General features: G+C 36.4%; 1 long non-coding RNA gene across 1 annotated transcript; it reads right to left on the bottom strand.

The window, feature by feature from the left end:
• Positions 1–408: 408 nt before the first annotated feature.
• LOC112842043 (uncharacterized) lies at positions 409–6,073 on the bottom strand. Its single transcript, XR_003213625.1, has 3 exons — positions 5,678–6,073; positions 4,433–4,584; positions 409–474 (listed from the first exon to the last, which is right to left on the bottom strand). It is a non-coding gene; the product is annotated as an uncharacterized LOC112842043 (long non-coding RNA).
• Between the last annotated feature and the right edge of the window lie 463 nt (positions 6,074–6,536).

The raw sequence follows: 6,536 nt of genomic DNA, 5'->3' as shown, positions 1-6,536 counted from the left end.
GAAGAGGTCTGGCTGTTCTCCTGTTGCACCAGAAAACTGCTTCTCACTAGATATTTTCTCTCTTTTCTCTCTTTTTTCTCTCTCTAAACCCTACAGATGGTTGTGTAGCAAAATGATAGACCTGCAGTGTCATAAAAATCTCGAACCAACCTGCCTGGTGCTAACAACCCCATTTATAATTACTTAGATCACCTTTCATTGATACTTGATTTAAACTTCAGCAGATCATCTTTACAATTTCTACATACCTAAATGCGCTGAGTTGTGGCCATGTGATTAACAAGCTAGTGTAAATATTAAGTCTAGCCGACATTCCCATTCATTTTGGTTTGAGAGGCACAGGCTGTTGAAGCCAGAGAGAAGTGATTAAAGAATATAACAAGACAAAGGTTTAATAATTTTAATGAATGGGGTGTACTTGTTGGAAATGAGGTCTATGTGCATGATGGAGAGGCATGATATCAACGCTGATCTCTGTCAAAAACAAAAGAATTCTGAAATTAGATTGTGCATCATTTAAGAACTTTGGTACTTTTCAAAAATTGACTTTGTTTTGCTTTTTGTGAAAACAAGATGCACTGAAAGAAAGGCACATCCAGTTATTACACGCTCCTAATCCTTTTAACACATTTAACATTAAATCGGTTAGGACAGGACTCACCAACTGTTCCCTAGGAGCCAACATGTCCAAGTCCTCAGCTAAAATATATACATTTGTATTTATACAGATTTGTGATAAGAAAACAAATAATCTGAATAGGCTTGGTTAACATAAGGATGTTTGTTAGGGGTGTTAATAAACTGTATCATGACTTATCATGATATGTGACATAGCTATATTATATCAAGTGAATGTATTATGGACAGTTGTGAACAGTTATAAACATTTGACCTACTAGCATTGTAAACATATGCCATTGTGAGCAGGGTGGCATGCCTTTTTGTTTAAATCTGCTACATCTAATGTATTTTAGCACATAACTCTCTATTAATATTGCCTTTCCTCTCCAGAAATGGCATAAAAGCTAAATTTGAAGTCATAAGTGTGCTTTCACTGGAGGCCATGAAATAGACCATCTTCAATCATTGTTGGAGGGTTTCCCAAAAACACTATTTAGAGCACTCTATAATGACTTTTTTTGTTTAAATGTTGTTTTTGCTGCTTTGCCTCCATTTCTCAAGCAGCCTTCCAGCTAATAGTTTTCCCCATCTGCCATTATCTCATAATGCTTCCCACCATGAATGGTTCATCAACAGAAAGGCCTGAAATGCCAAACAAAACACATTTTCACACATCCAAGCTACAAGAGTAAATCACTGATTTTATATGGGGATACATATTAATTAATTTAGCACTCATTTAAGGTCATCAAGAGTAATGAAATGCACTGTTAGTTTTATGACTGCACACTCTATGACAATTGATGTCGTTATTTTAATTTCCCACAGATACACAGCATACTGACATGATGTGCATACACAAAGCAATGTTAAGAGAATGAAGACGGAAACATTATTAAATGATTCCACTTTTTAAAAAACTGCAACTAACAAGAGACAAAAAAACCCTTAATCTTCATTTACTAATTAGCTATAGGATGTGGAACATGTTAGTTATTTTATTATTATCTTTTTTTTTTTTGCCACAGTCACTTTTCCCGACATCATCTGGTGAATAATTGGAAGTCAATATCAAAATCCACAGATACATTGCATGAATATGTTTTTAAAGAAGCAGAAGCGGTGCTTATAGTGCTTCTAAATTAAGTATCAGGACTTTTTTGCTGGTTGGTGCGTTGGCCAATGGGTGGGGTTCTTCATTTAGAAAAGTGGCATCAGCTTTGCCAAGTCTTAAAAGCCTAGTTTACCCCGAGGTCCAGGCTATTTTTTTCCAACATTTAGTCTCACTTTTCAAGTGTTCAGAGTGCAACAGAGTTCACATATCTTTAACTTCTCATCTTCATTTTAATCATTTTTGTGGACGTTTGTTCACAGCCATCACTGCTTAAATAAGCTTTTTTGATCAAAAATTACTACAGTGAACAAGAATATATGATTAGGTAGGATAAAACACAGAGAGGCTATCTAACCTGAAACACGAGCTGTCAACATATTGAAATCCGTGATCTATATAGGAGAAAAAAGAGGGTTATACTTCAAGGATATTTCTACAAAAGTATCCCTTCAGCAGAATTTCTTCTTCTTTACTTTACAAGCTTAACTTGCAAACAGTTTGCCCTTCTGAACTTTTAAATGAGGCACTTGGGAACTTAAACAGAGCTCATTTACAACCTGTTTGATTAATTAAAGTTAAGCTTTGACAAAATGACTGAAAGCTCAGTTCAGTTGGTAACCTCATTATCCCAGAGCACACACGGCAGGCGGTGGGTGTATAGGTGAGCAGACAGAATTACACAAAGGGAAATGGGGAGACAATGGAAACAAATCAGACAGACAGAGGCAAATAATTAGATGGAGAATGTAAATGAGCTTAAATGAGAGTGAGAGGAACATTCAAGGGTATAAACTTTGGTACAGTACAAGCATTTCAGCATGGTCTTTCTTTAGAAAAACTTATGGTTGGTTAGAATGGTTAGATAAAAAATGTAGAGGGAAAAATAAGTGATGGGCAATCTGAAAATGTGTGGTCAAAATTACTGTTTTTTAGCAAATACACAGTGTGAAAATAATTTAAAAAAACAGCAAGTTCGAAGGTGAAAAATGAAAATTGGACATTGTTGAGATATGTTGTTCTCTTTTCACCTAAGAAATTAACTTCACCACCCAAACCATTCAGTGATGCAGCAAATTCTGGATTTGAAAGCGCACTAACAAGATAACTTTACAAGATCTATAAATAAGACACTTATAATATTTTATGGTGGCATATTAAAGAAATCAGAAGGAATGGAAGTAAATATGAAAATGTATTAATTGTGAAACTTACGACATCTATATATAATAATAAAACTGCTCTTCAAACGGTACCTAATTAAAGTCATGTTTACAAAAAAAGTACATCTAAAGTGCTGAAACTAGACATTGTTCTCTCTACAGCTTATGGAAAAACAGACAGTGTTTGTAGTCTGAGAGCTGCTGTTTATTCATTTATTTTCTTCCCTGCTCACCTCTACTTGCACCAAGATGTTATCGCTGCAGAATCTCATTACTAATTCTACAGTAGCACGAGAAAATCATTACTTTGTGAGTTTGGGTGTTGTGCGTCCTTGTTTGTGTTCTTATTTGCCCCATAAAAATATCTTGTGTGCCTATGCAGCACTGTCTGTGTGTTTACACTCAAAACAGCTTGCAGGTCTCACACCAACCCTACTACCTGCACTCTGTAAAAAAAAATGCCTTCGGTGTTAATTGGCTACTGATTTTATTGAGATAGTCATAAACTGTACACAGTATATATAACAATAAGAAAAACAATGTTTCCATCAACAAATCCATTCATATTTCACTTCCAGTGGTAATGTAATGTTATGCATGTTAGGAAGATATCAATACAGGCACTGCAGTGCCGACCAGGCCAGCATGGCTTCTTCGTCACTAACCACACACACTTGGGGTTTAAATGTATTTTAGGAAAACTCAGGTTCATGTAAATGGTAAGTAAGTTACCCCCCCCCAAAAAACAAACAAACAAACAAACAAACAAACAAACATGTGAAGGCTGAATTGGGTATATGAGGCAGCAATCTACCCATCTGACTAAAATGGGTGAACCATTTTTAGGCTGCGTTTCTATTGCATCAGATTTGTTTGTTTGGGAATTTTTGGAACAGCCTCAATAACATCCGCTGCACAAATTATTGTCTAATTTAAGCATTTTAATTAAAATTTCATTGTTGACAGTTTTGCAGGACATGTTTTGCCTGTTTAAAATGGACAAAATGTTTTTGATCTTAGAGTGGAGTGATGCCAAAACCATTAACATAGATCCAGAAAAATACTTTAAATCCATTACACACTCATAAAATAAACTAACACCTTCAAGAAAGCACAAGAGGACACCTTCCCCACACCAAACTAGAACACAGCACTTCACAGTTTTGATATATTAAAGGTTAACACAGCACTGATGATTTGGATAATTGCCCCATGGTTGAATACACTGTAGGTGTGGATTACATCAAACTTTAAAACTAGAAACAAGAAACTTTAACAAGATCCAGCACTGTTTGTAGCTGGCTGAATAACTATTACACCCCACACCAGTACCCCTCAATCTTTCCAGCAGTAACTGACCTGAACCACACCCTTCTCTTAAACAGGCACTGAATGTTGTCACTCTGAAAGTCTGAAAGTATAAGAAAACACACTCTCCCTAATCCAAATAAAACCCATGTAATATAGATTAGCTCGTGTGGGTGGATTTATTGTGACTCTGTGTATTGTGTCTACAGGGCAGCAATTCTAAATTTACCCGCAATTTTCTTTTTGGCAGCTTCAGTTATGAGTTGAAGCAATGTCCACTCACTGAAGTCCTCTCTCCTTTCTCCCTCCAGCATTTTGATATGAGCCTGTCTTCTTTCGCCTGCCAACTTCTGTCACAAAAAACAACCTTGGACTGAGATCCTGTAAGAAAAAAGTCTAAAAGTAATTTGTGCAAGCAGCTTATGAGAACCCATTAGTGATAGTGGCCTCTAGTGGCTTCTAACACAAGAAAGAGGAGTTTGGGGTTGCAGTTGACAAAACTCTGCTACTATTAAATTGTTGTGTTTTGCATTGAAATGCTGCTTATAATTGTGTCTTTTAACAGATTTCCCGTAAACCTAATAAAGTTGCTTTTGTGCCTTAATCAGTGTAAGGACAAACTGCCTGCTTTTGATATGAAGAGAAAAAGAGATTAAACTGAATTTTGATGTGAAGACTTCAAAGATGCCAAAAACTGGAGGAAATATGTTAGAAATCAAAGGTAGGTATGCATTTTCTTTTAGAACTAGTAAAAAATGGTAGAGAAATTGACAAAAAAAAACAAACTTTGAGATGTCAATGTTAAACTTGAAAGTGAAAAATATAAAAATGTTTCATTCTGCATTGATATTCTTAGCAACATATACTGTAAATCGAATGTATTTAAAACTATAATAAACAAATACTTTGTAACCATAAGCCATTGATTCATTGAAAAGCATCTTACATTAGAATTTATTTGAGCCTATTGGGACAAATGTGACAGCCTTTACTGCCTTCCACTTCTCAACCTTTATTTCCAGTACTGTTCATAGTGTCCATATATGGTGTTGGGTTTTAAGAAAGAAAAATAGTCAAAAATAGTAAAGCTATTATTTTTCAAGTTATGTTAATTTTAAAATCAAAATGCAATTTTTAAAAAAAGTAAATGTGAGATTATATAAACTGGAAAGAAGACTTTCCCCTCTGAAATGAGAAGCCCCAGTCTGAATCACTATTGCTAGATACTATTGCCAAAGTATATCAGTAACAAAATTTGACAGAAATGAAAGAATATTAGCAGCAGCTTGACAACTCTGGCAGATGAGTGTTCATAGCTGCTGGAAACCAGAGCCCCTACAGACAGAAGAAGCACAAGCTCTAAGGAATGCTTTAGCCAGAGGGGCAAGCATGGGACATTTTTTCTTCTTCACCAGAAAGAAAGGTATTTCTTGTCTGCACGTCAGTCTTTTTCCTGTCACTTTGTTAGACTGACCTGGATCCACAGCAGTGAAGAGTCCCGAGTGATTTTCACTATTGTCATTTTCTTTGCAGTAAGTTTGTGCAGTTCAGCTTCAATTGTAGAAGATTCTTGATTTTCCGATGAATTTTTCACCCGCGATATCGGCTGCGCTCACCCGTTTCCATCATAGTGACACAGAATCACTGTAGGCAGTCATGGCTCTGCTGCTCTGATGTTTGCTCTCCAGAGGTTTCACAGTGTGTCGGGTCATGATGTCGAGATGTGTTGGCTGTTGCTTGGAAACTGCAAGTTTTTGCAGATCCTTGGTCTGAGTCTGTAACAGAATTCTGACACTGGATAGTTTTGCTGTTCATCTGACATTCTCAGACATTTGCATAATGCTGAGCTGAAAGCAAACAGAGACATGGTCCAGGGTGGAGATATGGAAAAGAAAAGAGAAGACAGTCATATACTTTAAAATATTTTGCGGCATATACCTTCTGCATTTTACCCGCATCTGCATGTGTTGATCGGAGTAAAATTATTAGTGACAGAACTAGTGAAGGCTTTGGGTGAATATTTCTTTACGCCTGGGCAGTCATCATGCCTGCCATGTCTCTTTTCTCATACCTTCCCACACACAAACTGTTACACACTCCACATGCTGTGTGGCCTACGCCTAGAACAAGACATTGCTGTATAGCAGAGCAAAAACATACATTATAAAATGGAGAGCCCTTTTAGCCTGTGCATACTTTAATCAACCATAATGAATAAATATAGTCAAAACAAGTCATGCTGCCTATAACAGTGATGGCACTGATTTGAAAGCATTGCGAGATGAAGGAGAGATGGCAACATCAGAGAAGATGATTAGAAATGACAATGATGA

The sequence above is a fragment of the Oreochromis niloticus genome, linkage group LG13 (assembly GCF_001858045.2).
Source record: "Oreochromis niloticus isolate F11D_XX linkage group LG13, O_niloticus_UMD_NMBU, whole genome shotgun sequence".
Classification (NCBI taxonomy): Eukaryota; Metazoa; Chordata; class Actinopteri; order Cichliformes; family Cichlidae; genus Oreochromis; species Oreochromis niloticus.
The sequence above is the reverse complement of the archived record's forward strand: the minus strand, read 5'-3'. Positions and strand labels throughout refer to the sequence as shown.